Consider the following 14,529-nt stretch of genomic DNA (forward strand, 5'->3'; position numbering starts at 1 on the left):
TGGAATGTTTTACATTGGATCCGACAGACGGCGCTACCATCGCAGTGTCAAATTTTAAATAATATTCGAATTTTAATTTTAGTCTGTCCCGAAATTAAAAAAAAGTTTTGTTATCATTGTGTTATATCGTGTGTGACCATGTGCTGGATCGTTAGATATTTAAAGAAAAACACTTTTTTAACGGATTATAGATATGTATTATTATATTTAAACTTATAATTATTTGTACATAATTTTAAATTTAAACCGACGTTTCGCGTGCTTTACAGCGTGCGTGGTCACGGTGACTGAAGACAAAGGTGTTAAATGTCAAAAAGTATTACAGCTGCAGAAAATGTTGTGTTATCTGTATTTATTTCCCCGGAGTTGGTATCGACTAAAAGATGTAGGGTTTTTGCAGAAATTGCTCACGGTGTCCTCCATTTTCGCGGGTTGTTTATTTTGAGATTTTAATTTGGATATTATTGGATCCCAGGTGTTTGATAATTTTAGGCCGTCCTCTCTATTGAAATTGGCGTGTTTTTTGATTTCAATGGCTTCGCGTACCAATCTTGGGAAGAATCTTTTTTCTTTCGCAAGTACTTTCGGTTGGTCAAAGCGTATGTAGTGATTAGGCCTATCTAGTGTGTGTTCACAGACTGCTGATTTTGTGTGTCGTCTATGTCTTATGTCCGCGATGTGTTCCTTGAGTCTGCTGGACGTATTGCGTTTAGTTTGCCCTATGTAAGACAGGCCACAGTCGCAATCCAGTTTGTATATACCTGCATCTTGCAATGGGGTGTTACTTTTGATTGGTCTTAGGAATTGCTGAATCTTCTTAAGCGGCTTGAAAATTGTATTAATGGAAGCTCGTTTTAGGACCCGGCTAATTCTATCTGTAACTCCCTTCACATATGGCAGGTAAGCTGGCTGGCGAGGAACTGTTTGTGTCTTGTTTTTGTTTCTGTGATGCAGCCGGGGGATGCGCAACTTGTTTCGGTGTAGCACCTGTTTGACATGCTGTAATTCCTCCTTGAGGTGGGCCGCATCACAAAGACGTTGGGCTCTCTGAAACAAACATTTACCGACAGAGAGCAGTTGTGACGGGTGGTGGTGGGATTCACCATTGAGGTACCTATCTGTGTATATCGTTAGATATTGTCATAACATTTGAATAATAATTTTCATCAAAATGGCTTATTAAAAATTGAAATTTTGAAATTAAAGACGTGTAGACAGGACAATGTCTGTCGGATCCGCTAGTATTACAATATGTTACATTAGAAAACCGCTTTGGTTTAAAAATAGTCTGCGTGTCTCACAATTTGTAATAATATGTAGAAGAATATTAAAAGCAAAAGTTCTTTCCCCTTCGACAATAGCTCTCATTCCCTCTTGTGCCATAGAGCTGAGATTTACAGCCAATAGAAACAATATTGCTCCTCAAATATACTCCGAATGGAGATAAAACTTTTGCTACAGACTGCTTTTACAGATTCCGTTTTCAATTTCATTCTAGTTTCGAAACGAAGGTTTCTTTGCAATAAATGCTTCTCTATAATTAGCCGATGTTGGTTTCCCGAACTCCTCTCTTAAACATAATCAAACTATTTTTATAGAGAAAAGGTTATTATGATAATAAAATCAAAGCATATAAGAATATATTGTGTGGAATCATTAAAGAATATCGTTTACACAAAAGGTTCTCCATTTTTGGGATGTTACTACATATTTATAAACGGCGTTTTGTTTTTGTTAACAAAATAAAAACTCGTGTAAGCGAAACTCTATTTGACTGCGAGTGAATAAAATATTTATAATAAAATAAACTTTAAAAATCATCAAAGGGAAAACGGCCCTTCGTAATGCTGAATGGTGCAACCTTTGTATTATCAACTGACAGAACAAGAAAGGTTCTCTAGTCCTGCGGAGGCCCTCCGCCTTTCTTCTTTATTACCTTTCTTTTTCGGAATTGGCTCGTTAAATTTCCACGCGAAAACCAGTTTAAAATTTCCCAGGAAATTATTGTATTAAACTGACTTCACTTATTGGCGGAAAGCGCTCTAAATACAAGAACCCCGATCTTCCTTTCAATCTAGAAAAGAAAGGTAGAGAACCTATGGTACTGTGGAGGCCCATGCGAAATTAGGTCGTTAAATTTCCACGGAAAACGTGTTACTACATTTCCTGGGAAATTTATAAACTTGTGGATTGTGTTATATTCTGGTGACATATCTATAGTTATATGCTTTTGTATACATATATATGTATAAGCTTTTTCGGAACTGTCTTAAATCTACTTAAAACACAAAAAGCTTAATTTGCTATTTTCGGAATCGCATCGGTTAATACAATGCTTTTAACTTGATTGATTGTCTTGGAGTTCTTTAGCGCATCAGCTGAGAGTACTTTCTTGTTCGGACTTCTTATATAAATGGCCACAATTTTTAAAGCCCCTATTAATCTCGAATGTTTGCAATCTGAATAATTTAAATGTTATGAAGCAAACATTATTCAGTAATAGGCTATATAACAGTCTATAAATCGTCTAAATCGTGATCACATTTGTAAAATCGTTAAATTGTCTAACATATTTTTCATACAAATTTTTTTTAATCTTAATGAGCATTTATCAAATTTTTTACTGAGCTACTATAGCTCCAGCTACTAGTTATCTATTAAATTTTTAATTACTATACTTATAAACATAGGTAACACAAATTTAGGGATGTAACGGCTGGCTCACCCAGGCAACTGTACTAAGGAAAAGAAAATACTATAGTTAAAGTGAGCTACATAACATAATTAGCAAAAATTAGAAGTAATAACGAAAAATAATAGAATTATAAAACTAAAATCTAAAATAATGAAGAACTAAAAGCAAATACTTAAGCTTAGGCTAAATTTATGTAATTTAGAGAACTTTAGGGTGTACTTGTGGTGACTGGTCGTACTTGAATTCGTGTATGCGGTGATGTTAGTTGTTTCTACTACGTATTTGAATGTTGTTCTCACGAGTATGTAAGTGCGTGCTCCATTTTCACCATGCCTCCTGCTGATAGAGAACAAATCTTTGTTTTTAATTATTTTATTATTCTTTATTGCATAAGATGTCATATGGTACATGGTTAAATCGTTGCAGCTCCTTACAAACGTTCTGTAAAAGAAAAATCTTTGCGATTAAAAAGAGTGGCGGAGAGTTTATTGCTTGCAGTTCTTCTCTTCCGTCCCTTGATTTGAGAACTGATAGTAAATGTAAAATTAGAAGCATTAGTATTTTTTTGACGTTCATAAGTGTACTTTTTGTTACCTACATGAATAAATTATTATTGAATTTTAATTTGTTTGATAGTTTATATTCCATTAAAATATTTAACAGTAAATAAAATTGCGTCAATTTCAGCATCCATTCTCATTTACAGCGTTAATAGTTTAACCACAATATTAACCTTAACCAAAAAGTTAATTAAATAAAACGCCTGATAAAATTTTAAAGCAAAATATCATCCACCCAGTGTCTGTATATTTTGTACTGAATGTTTTACTATTAGGCAACTGTTATTGGGTCTACGTCATAATTTTTTTGAGCTGATATTTCAGTCCTCTTATTACATAGATCCACTTTGTAATTCGTAGGTCAAGGTTTAGTTTTCTTTTTACAACACAGTTCGCCCTAAGTCTTGTTTTTGAATCTTACTCTCTCTCTTTTTTTGTGAAATGCTGATTTGACATACGCGCCTCTCCAAAATCTTACTCTTGGACGATATTCACGGTACGTAGTTAAAACTTGAGTATGTGCCTAGCTTTGAACCCAATACTACTACATACATACACATAAGAGTAGTGCTTAGTATTATAATTAAATTATACATAACGTTTGTAAGTCACCGAAGCTGAAACTAATATAGTGGTTTAATTAGGAAGTTTCTAGTAATTATGCATTTACTATGCTTTGTTAAGCTTCTACGTTGTAATGTGTATGCTGCACTATTGTAAAGGCGAAATATTGTTTGATTTAAAAATAATGTGTGCTTGTACTAGTGTACACCCTTTAGAAGTGAAACTTCAAGTATTTCATTTTACCTTATTACTACTAAGATTATAAAAGAGCTTCATTTATTATCATTTCATTATTTCATAATAATTATCATTGTAATCGTTATAATATATTTTTGTTATTAATGGCTTATGGTAACTGAAATATGAAATGTCAGGTGAGCCTCCTGCCCGTTTGCCTCTGTTCTATTAAAAAAAATCATTTTAAATTTATCTGACGTTTCGCGTGCTTTACTGCGTACGTGGTCACGGTGACTGAAGACAAAAGGTGTTGAATGTCGAAAAAGTATCACAGCTGCAGAAAAAGTTGTATTATGTGTATTTATTTCCCCGGCGTTGGTATCGACTAAAAGGAAGTAGAAGTATGAAGGGTTTCTGCAGAATTGAATTGCTCACGGTGTCCTTCATTTTCATTATGTTAAATAATTATAAGTTTACAATAGTACATAGCTTCCATTTGGTAAAAAAGCATTTTTTTTAATTGTGTTAAAGCTATGTTAATAAAAGGCAATACTATAATCAGCATGTTCCGTCTGCAAAAACCAACTAACAAGTTTAGGTACCTTACTTTCGAATTTTTCGCGACTATAACGTATTAGACAATACTTATCCGGAGGTGGATATACTCGGTAGTAATCGGATCAATTTTAAAGGAAGCATTGTTAAGTACTTATCTCCTACCTAATCCGCTGTTTTGCTGGTAATTTTTTTCTGCTTGGCAAAAATTACTGGTATTTTTATTTAATCTTGTTTATATTTTAATTGTATTTTTTGTAACATTTGTGTTAACATCAATTTAAATAAAAGAGTTTGTGACATATACCGTAGACATAGTATTATGTATGATGTGGTAAACTTGAATAAATAAGTAAATATAATAATATCCACGAGATACTAACAGGTTCATTTGAAAATTACCTATAATCTAGACTATTCTCATTTATTTACCAAACCACTAGTGTGTATAAAAGTTATAATAGTATACATATTATTTATTTATAAACGCTTGACGAACTGATACATCGGTATAAGCAAAATGAAATATAATATTCAATATGACAAGCATTTACAGGCTAACATATAAATACGAAGAGATAAACAACACATGTCAGAAGTGAAACTTCTTTGTAAATTAATTATTACAAAGGTAAAAGCTCCAATAGATGATCATGTACCAGTATATGATCACTCAATGTATTTGTATATCTATATTTACATTGTATATATCTGTCTCTATCTGTAAAAATTTATTGCACAAGTGTTGTGACAGAATTGCCGTCTAAAGTTCTAATATCTAACTACTAAACGAATACATCTACTAATAGCGTGAATTTTTCTCGATCTCCCTTTCTCACTCTCTCTCAATCGGTTTCAATCGCTCTCCCCTTTTTCTTCCACAACAGCGCTGCACATCATCGTGACGTTTTGCTTCAAAATTATATAAAAACTGAAGGAAAATTGATTTCACCTAGCTAGCTCGTTTATTATATTGCTCAATCTGGATATCGGTGTATGAGTGTTGTCTACAACGCGTTCTTCTGAAAGGGACAAATGGCATGATGGGATGTCTGAGGTAGAATTTATTAGATTTTGAAGCCTATGTTTTTATGAATGTAATAGTACCCAGTAATTAAATAAAAATAATTTTATCAAATTAAAAAATCATTTATTCATGTTTAAAGAAAAACACTTTTTAACGGATTATAGTTATGTATTGTTGTATTTAAACTTATAATTATTTGTACATAATTTTAAATTTAAACCGACGTTTCGCGTGCTTTACAGCGTGCGTGGTCACGGTGACTGAAGACAAAGGTGTTAAATGTCAAAAAGTATTACAGCTGCAGAAAATGTTGTGTTATCTGTATTTATTTCCCCGGAGTTGGTATCGACTAAAAGATGTAGGGTTTTTGCAGAAATTGCTCACGGTGTCCTCCATTTTCGCGGGTTGTTTATTTTGAGATTTTAATTTGGATATTATTGGATCCCAGGTGTTTGATAATTTTAGGCCGTCCTCTCTATTGAAATTGGCGTGTTTTTTGATTTCAATGGCTTCGCGTACCAATCTTGGGAAGAATCTTTTTTCTTTCGCAAGTACTTTCGGTTGGTCAAAGCGTATGTAGTGATTAGGCCTATCTAGTGTGTGTAAAATTATGTACAAATAATTATAAGTTTAAATACAACAATACATAACTATAATCCGTTAAAAAGTGTTTTTCTTTAAATGTGTAAAAGTTATGTTTATTCATGTTACCAACATAATGTACAATTAAGTTCGTAAAAAAAAAATTAATGTATTTAAATGCTTCTAATTTTACATTTACTGCCAGTTCTCAAATCTAATAATATTAATCTAATATCATTCTATCATAACGTTAGTTATGTGATTAAGCTTGGCAACTCGGGTTTGCGAGTTCTTTGCAATTTTGAGTATTTCATATACACGATTGCGTCACACGTGCATAGACAATGTGATGAATATGTGAAAAAAAGTAAATAATTATTGTTGACGTAATCACCAAATACCCTAAAGTTCTTACGCTGTACGTAAAATAATTTTATTAGGTTTTATTTTTGAGCGCAAACCATCCCGTCGCAGCCTCCAACCAATAGTAGGACTGACATATATGGGTAGATAGAGGGGAATAATGGAAATATAATTTCTGCAATTTCGCTCTATTAACTCATACTACTGAGGGTGCAGAAGTATTACTGGTTGGGCAACGAACTAGCTGTTCTTCTCTAGAAGATTGCTACACCAAATGTACAAGTAAGAGTCACCCAAGATGGCTACCCGCCTATTGTTAGTCTTCTTGATTTCTAGGAAGCAGGAAAATAACTTATTTCCCGCCCCATAAATCTGCAACCCAAGGTGGCTACCCGCCTATTGTTAGTCTTCTTGATTTCTAGGAAGCAGGAAAATAACTTATTTCCCGCCCCATAAATCTGCAACCCAAGGTGGCTACCCGCCTATTGTTAGTCTTCTTGATTTCTACGAAGTAGAAAAAAAAACTTATTTCCCGCCCCATAAATCTGCCACTCAAGGTGGCTACACCCGCCTATTGTTAGTCTTCTTGATTTCTTGGAAGTAGGAAAAAAAAACTTATTTCCCGCCCCATAAATCTGCAACCCAAGGTGGCTACCCGCCTATTGTTAGTCTTCTTGATTTCTAGGAAGTGGAAAAAAAACTTATTTCCCGCCCCATAAATCTGCAACCCAAGGTGGCTACCCGCCTATTGTTAGTCTTCTTGATTTCTTGGAAGTAGGAAAAAAAAACTTATTTCCCGCCCCATAAATCTGTCACCCAAGGTGGCTACCCGCCTATTGTTAGGTCATATATATCAAATGTACCCTCACATCTTAATACTTAAGCTTAATAGACCATTAAATATGAAGCACTTTCATATTACCCAGCTGTCGTTTGTAATAATAATACCATTTCAACCCCACGATGAAGTTAGACAATAAACATTCAAGGTATTGGTTATAGTTTGGTTGAGTTATTGGATATTACGAATACATATTGGCTTCACTTTACTTGAATTATAATGAGCCATCCTTATCGCTAAAAAAATATTCCATGCAATCCTAGTAAGGAAAAAAAGAAATACTATAGGCTTTTCTCATATTGCAAGAGACCATTTAGGCTACTTCAATTAAATAGTACCATTTTAACTAAGGCCGACAACGCACTCGCGATCATTGATCACATAAGATGAGCCTCCTGCCCGTTTGTCCTCTTTTATAAAAAAAAGGTGTGTAACTAAGCGGACGATATAATTCTACAATTAGGCTATAATATATGTATAAGGTAGATTTAAAAAAAGATAGAGATTTTAAAAAAACGCGAAGGAAATGCGTAGGTTAAAGAAATGAATTACAGAAATTTTTGACGGTTGAGCTGAGGTATCGGATTATTCTATTCCGTCTACGGAAGCACCATTTGAGCGTATGAGAGGTGCTTCCGTAGAAAATTATAATTGTTAGAAATGTAGCTAATAGAATTAAATCTTGAGTAACCATAATACTTTATTATTATATTAAATCATGGTTGGCATTGACGGAATTGTGGAATTGATGTATTAAACGTAAAGACATAATCAAGATTTTATTACAAAATAAAGATAGCTGATAAATTTAATTTAATTTCGCGGATTTACGAAATGCAATACAAAATAATAAGAGATATAAGTATTACAAAAGTCATGAAAAACTCATATAAGACGAATTACTTATACATTTATTACTCATTGTATCTCATTTGAATCCAAGAGTATGATGATTTTTGCAGCCTATATTGCACAACAGGGATTCAAACGCACTTCCTTTGGATTAAGAAACGTACTAACACAACCAATTGACCACGCGACACGCGACACGATGTGTCATGTTATTAGGTCTGACCAACCAAAATCGAATGCACTTCGTCTTGCGTCTATCATATTACATTCAAATCCCTCTGTTGATTTCTGCCAACCAATATTTATTTCAAATCAATCAGTTTATAAAATACTAGCGACCCGCCCCGACTTCGCACGGGTGCAATGCTGTTACTAAATACACTACAGAAAATCTGTGAACGTTGTATATAAAAATGCGGGTTATCCGTAAGAGATAGACATATACCATCACGGAACCTTCCTCATGAATCACACTATCTATTAAAAAAAACCGCATCAAAATCCGTTGCGTAGTTTCAAAGATTTAAGCATACAGAGGGACATAGGGACAGAGAAAGCGACTTTGTTTTATACTATGTAGTGATATGTATGTAGACTTGTCTCTGAATTATGTCCCGAAATTGCAATTCATTTAATTCACATCCCACAAATTCTTTTGAGGGAACAGGTCCTCCGATGAAAGGACATTGGTCTCACTTCGGTTCACCGCAAAAAGGCTACGTGAGATGATAAAATTAACGGACCGGAGCCATGATTTACGTGTTCCCGCATAAGTAAACTCTATACGTCTATACGTTTTTTTATTAATCATACTCTACTCCTCTGCCATTGTGTCCAGGGACTTTTTCTATATCTCAATTTTTTCTAATAAAAACTAGATACATATTAATTATAATAGATTAGTTCACGATTTGTGCGTCGTACGTCATGGATCATTACTTCACAATAGTAATTTCAGTATTTTTATAATTATTTCATATTTATAAGGCAATATTTAGTCTTATGATAAGATGTAGTTTCTTATTTTATGTCACCGTAATTCTTGATATTTTTTTGTTTGTTTAATTTGTGTGTTAAATGTGGAATAACCCTTTTCAACTTATAAAAAAATCTCGTGTTACGCAATTTTAATTCGTGTAAATAGTACCTAGTAAAGCATAGTAAAACAATTTCGGTTGGGTTTAAATTTATAAAATTGTTTTAGCGTTTATATTAAGTAAAACTATTAATTATTTCAAAAATAAGACCCTAGAACAAGACAAATTTGATAAAAAAGCGTGGTTGAAAGTTACAGGGCCTTATAACGAACACATATATATTTATTCTCTTATAATAATATCAGACTCGAATTATCTTTAAACTGCAAAATTTATATTACAAAATATTGCAATCTATCTAGAACAATAATTGTTGTTTTGTAAAACCCCGTTTCCTTGCTTATGCGAATAGCCAGCCAAATGCAGAAAATCCAAGCCAAAAAATGCTGCAAGCATTTTTTGTGACGTTAATCACATAAAATGATTATTATTATCATCACTTTTGTGAGACATACTCAATTAGCGTTCGTTTCTTTAATATTATAGTCTCTATATCAATTATTTATACATTTTAGTTCTAGTATCATTTGTAACTACCTATACCTGCAAACAAATATGATTTTTTTACCTAGCCTACCTTTTTAGTAGCAATATAACATATGAGACATTTTACTATGCCCAATATTATACCCTAATATAAACCTATACAATCTTTACAATTACAAAAAAAGGATAACTGGTCTGTAGTGTTCTTTTTCAGTTTTTTTCATATTCCCGTGCAATTTTTCTCTTAACGAAAACCTTTCTCAGAGTTTACGGAATAAATTAAATAAGAAATTGGTCCAGTTTTGCGTTTAGTAACATTTTGCGATTAATTTTTATTTAACTGCACGTTATCGAACATGACATCGTTTATCTTTTTCATTTATAGTTTTTACATTAAAGCTTTTGATAGCATTAATTTCACCCCATACAAAATGATTTTTATTTCACTTGATTGTGATTGGTTAAATTATATTGATATTTTTAACATTGTCTTTGAATTATCAATATTTTTATTAAATTATCTTAATATTAACAACATTGTTTGACTATAAATATATTTGTGTTGTGTGTTGTTCCCACATTCTCGTGGGAACTTCTTCTCACCAGCTTGCTCCTATATCACCATGCATCCTGCTGACAGAGGATCTTTGACAATCTGAGATAAGTCTTATTTACTACCTGAGATGTCCTGAGGAATATGGTATAATGATTGCAGCAATATAAACATTGTGTAAAACAAAAAAACTTGGCGATTAAAAAGAGTGGCGGAGACTTTATTGCCAGTTCTTTTCTTCCGTTCTACGCCCTTGATTTGAGAACTGGCAGTAAATGTAAAATTAGAAGCATTTAATGTATATTTCTTTTTTGACGTTCATAAGTGTACATTGTTATACCCATATAAATAAATTATTTATGACTTTGATTTTTTTTCATTTTTTCCCCCAATTAGGAATCAGAAAGCGTATTCTTATGGGTATTCTCGTAGTTCTGTTGTCATTGGAATCCGAGTAAGTGACCTATATACAAAGTGGACAAACACTGGATATATTGAACCTCTAGGGCTTTCACATTTAACAATAAATTCGAATAGTTACAATATATTATATATCTAAAGAATTTTTAAACTCAAGAAGGGCTTAGTAGCCGTATTGAATGCTTCTTTGTGCTGGCAGGTGCAACGTTAATGTTACAGGTGTACATTTCGTGTAGATACAATTACGATAAAGAAGACACACTAAAATACAAGAGAAAAATAGTCGAATAAAAAGTAATTTAACTAACACAGTTCTTTGGCTAACTATTTCGATATTTTTATGACACAGGCTTCAATTTCGATGATTAACTCTTCATCAGCGCAATCTAGCTGGCATTCTTTTGAGGTGGGAAACTGGCAAATGATATATACGTTTTGCACTTGGAATTGTAGTACTAAGATCTACATATTCATAAGTTCAGAAATATTTTAAATACTAGATGGCTGGAAATCTACCACAGTTCGTTTCACAAGGCATTCTCTTTTCGCGAACTAGTGTACTGTGGTATCGACTACCGGTAGGGGTGTTCCCTGAGAGATACGACCCCCAACTATTTAAAATTCGAGCGTACTCCTCCCTTAAAGGCCGGCAACGCAACTAAAAATAGGTGATAATGGATGTCTATGGGCTGCGATGAATGCCCTTTTTGGACGTTCCGCAGGCTCGTTTGCTCCCCTATTACATAAAAAAATATAAAAATACTTCGAAAAATAGTTAATTCTATTTTAAGCCATTTGTATTCTGTCTTCATACACGTAGATGACTTGTGTAGGCCTGCCTTTTTTGTTGCCTTATCAAAGTTATTAACATTTTTATATACCTTTTCCAACTCGAAACTTTGGCTTCATAACAAAGAGACATTGACGTTGACTGGTTGCCCATTTACTTTTTAATATCGAAGTTAAAAAGGGAATTGCGTCGAATATTCCCGTGTCGCGTCGATAGCGGCTCGAAGAATCTCCTAATTAAATTCCTAGCAGATTCATATCCAAGCGTGACACCATTTTGGTTGGAGAAAGTTTTTCATGTTTGTCGCACAATATTATGCTCAGGGATAGGCTTAAATGGATTCACATTATGTTTTAATACTGCACAAAACTTTAATATATATCATAAAAGAATTAAGTTTTGTTAAAAAAGGAAGTACAGTAGCCCCAAAACACTAGGCTTCCCTGTGTCATGGGCAGCTAGTCCCATCCATTTCACATGATAACGTTATCTTGAAGTAATAGTTTTTACATAAAGCTTATAATTTATAATTAAACTACAGTACTTATATAGTATTTTCGGAACCTTGCCTAAAGGGACTCCTTTTATTATATTAGTTATTATATAAAATGTTTTAAAGTTAAGGAGTCCTAACGGATTATAGATATGTATTATTATATATATTTTTTTTTTTTTTTTTTTTTTTTTTATAGAACAGGGGGCAAACGGGCAGGAGGCTCACCTGATGTTAAGTGATACCGCCGCCCATGGACACCCTCAATGCCAGAGGGCTCGCGAGTGCGTTGCCGGCCTTATATTTAAACTTATAATTATTTGTACATAATTTTAAATTTAAACCGACGTTTCGCGTGCTTTACAGCGTGCGTGGTCACGGTGACTGAAGACAAAGGTGTTAAATGTCAAAAAGTATTACAGCTGTAGAAAATGTTGTGTTATCTGTATTTATTTCCCCGGAGTTGGTATCGACTAAAAGATGTAGGGTTTTTGCAGAAATTGCTCACGGTATCCTCCATTTTCGCGGGTTGTTTATTTTGAGATTTTAATTTGGATATTATTGGATCCCAGGTGTTTGATAATTTTAGGCCGTCCTCTCTATTGAAATTGGCGTGTTTTTTGATTTCAATGACTTCGCGTACCAATCTTGGGAAGAATCTTTTTTCTTTCGCAAGTACTTTCGGTTGGTCAAAGCGTATGTAGTGATTAGGCCTATCTAGTGTGTGTTCACAGACTGCTGATTTTGTGTGTCGTCTATGTCTTATGTCCGCGATGTGTTCCTTGAGTCTGCTGGACATATTGCGTTTAGTTTGCCCTATGTAAGACAGGCCACAGTCGCAATCCAGTTTGTATATACCTGCATCTTGCAATGGGGTGTTACTTTTGATTGGTCTTAGGAATTGCTGAATCTTCTTGTGCGGCTTGAAAATTGTATTAATGGAAGCTCGTTTTAGGACCCGGCTAATTCTATCTGTAACTCCCTTCACATATGGCAGGTAAGCTGGCTGGCGAGGAACTGTTTGTGTCTTGTTTTTGTTTCTGTGATGCAGCCGGGGGATGCGCAACTTGTTTCGGTGTAGCACCTGTTTGACATGCTGTAGTTCCTCCTTGAGGTGGGCCGCATCACAAAGACGTTGGGCTCTCTGAAACAAACATTTACCGACAGAGAGCAGTTGTGACGGGTGGTGGTGGGATTCACCATTGAGGTACCTATCTGTGTGGGTTGCCTTTCTGTGTATTGTGTGACCTAGTGTGCCATCTGCTTTGCGTATAATTAAAATGTCCAAAAAGGGCAGACAAAAGTGTTTTTCTTTAAATGTGTAAAAGTTATGTAAATAAAAGACAATATTAAGGAGTCCTTTTATATTATTTAATTTGGTGGTTGCATAATAAACTATTGTTCAACATTAGAATATTTTCTGTTTCAGCATAGAAAAAGTTGAGTTGTTGTTTAAGATTGTAAGTGAATGCGTAAGTTGTATGGGTCAAGAGTTTCTGGATATTATTCGTCTTCCTGGACTTCGGAGACTGGTAAAACATTCCATACAGCACCACATAGTCACCACCGAGGGCCACCCGGTTTTATGTCGACTACGGATACTAGCTCCGCAATAACTCTTAACGGCTAAGAAAGAGTTCGAGGAAGAGTGTAAATATTATGTAACGAATTTATATTTTTATTGTGATATATTATAAACCTTAAAAAGCTATTAGAGGTGTGGGATTTTAAAAAGTTTATTTCTTTGGCGGTTGTGTTTGGGATGTAGAAACTTTAGTTGTTTAGTTTAGTTTTAGTCAAGTTAATTTATGTGCTTAGTTTAACACAAAAGGATTTGAAATTATCTTTAAATCTCTTGTTTCAATTAATCTTCTATCCAAATAATGGGCTTTGATTTCGCTTCAGTGGCATTATTAATGACATTCCTATGTTATCAGAACAATACATTTTTATAAAGTATTCAATTTAATGAATAGAAAGATTTATTTGGATACCAAATGATTTTTAGCAATTCTAAACTAATAAAAAAATTACTCATGTTAGTATTTACTGTTTATTTTTACAACCATTTAAGAGACCTGTAATAGGAAATCGTTTTTTATAAGAAATATTGTAAAACACTTTTGGTTAAATATATATTACAAATTATCAGTGGCTACCTCTACTACCTCTTTAAGTCTAGGCTTCAGACTTTTGAACCACTTTCATGGTAATTTTTTAATCTAATAGGTAAGAGAAAAACAAAATGTTATATTCACATGGGTAACACAATGTACTGTGCGAACGATACGAACGTCAATAAATAAATAAACATATTAAATGCTTCTAATTTTACGTATACTTCCAGTTGTCAAATCAAGGACGTAGAACGGAACGCTCTCTGCTTCACTCTTTTTAATCGCCAAGTTTTTTTGTTTTCCACAATGTTTGTAAGGAGTCGCAACCTTAGTTAATAAATAATAATGAAATATATT

General features: G+C 33.6%; 1 long non-coding RNA gene across 1 annotated transcript; it reads left to right on the forward strand.

The window, feature by feature from the left end:
- The first annotated feature begins 1,005 nt into the window (after positions 1–1,005).
- Positions 1,006–13,340, forward strand: LOC123689579. The gene is made up of 2 exons (XR_006750533.1): positions 1,006–1,110; positions 13,263–13,340. It is a non-coding gene; the product is annotated as an uncharacterized LOC123689579 (long non-coding RNA).
- The last annotated feature ends 1,189 nt before the right edge of the window (positions 13,341–14,529 follow it).

The sequence above is a fragment of the Pieris rapae genome, chromosome 12 (genome assembly GCF_905147795.1).
Source record: "Pieris rapae chromosome 12, ilPieRapa1.1, whole genome shotgun sequence".
Lineage (NCBI taxonomy): Eukaryota > Metazoa > Arthropoda > Insecta > Lepidoptera > Pieridae > Pieris > Pieris rapae.